At 68.5% G+C, this 381-nt stretch overlaps 1 protein-coding gene across 1 annotated transcript in view; it reads right to left on the reverse strand.

Annotated features, from left to right (window-relative positions):
* LOC104499801 (2-oxoglutarate dehydrogenase, mitochondrial-like) overlaps positions 1 to 381 on the reverse strand; it is a gene marked incomplete at both ends in the record, with an annotated part of 11,572 nt that overhangs the window by 701 nt on the left and 10,490 nt on the right. The window lies entirely within an intron of this gene.

A 381-nucleotide genomic window follows, 5' to 3' on the forward strand; every position in this document is an offset into this window, starting at 1 on the left:
CCTCGCCCAGCAGAGGTGCCACTGGAGGCCCCTGCGCCCCGAGGGACAGAGCTGCTGCCATCCGAACCCCCAGGCTGCATTCAGCCCTGCCCATGCTGCCAAGTGGCACCAGGAAAAGGAGGAGCGGGCAGAGCCACTGCCAGGGTCTGAGCTGGACACCCCCGGGCTACAGCGAGCCCGAGCGCTGCAGAGCCCCCCCTCTCCTGTGGGTGCAGCCGAGCCACAGCAGTTGGCGCTGGACGGTCCGTGCCACGCTGATGACAGCACAGTCCTTGAACTCGCTGTTCCTGCACTGCTCCGAGTTGGCACAGCCCAAGGACGAGCCTCGGCTCCCAACCCCGTGGCTGCCAGGTCTGCAGCGATCACCTGGCCCCCGCGCAG

This window comes from Buceros rhinoceros, unplaced genomic scaffold (genome assembly GCF_000710305.1).
Source record: "Buceros rhinoceros silvestris isolate BGI_N320 unplaced genomic scaffold, ASM71030v1 scaffold21709, whole genome shotgun sequence".
NCBI classification, from domain to species: domain Eukaryota; kingdom Metazoa; phylum Chordata; class Aves; order Bucerotiformes; family Bucerotidae; genus Buceros; species Buceros rhinoceros.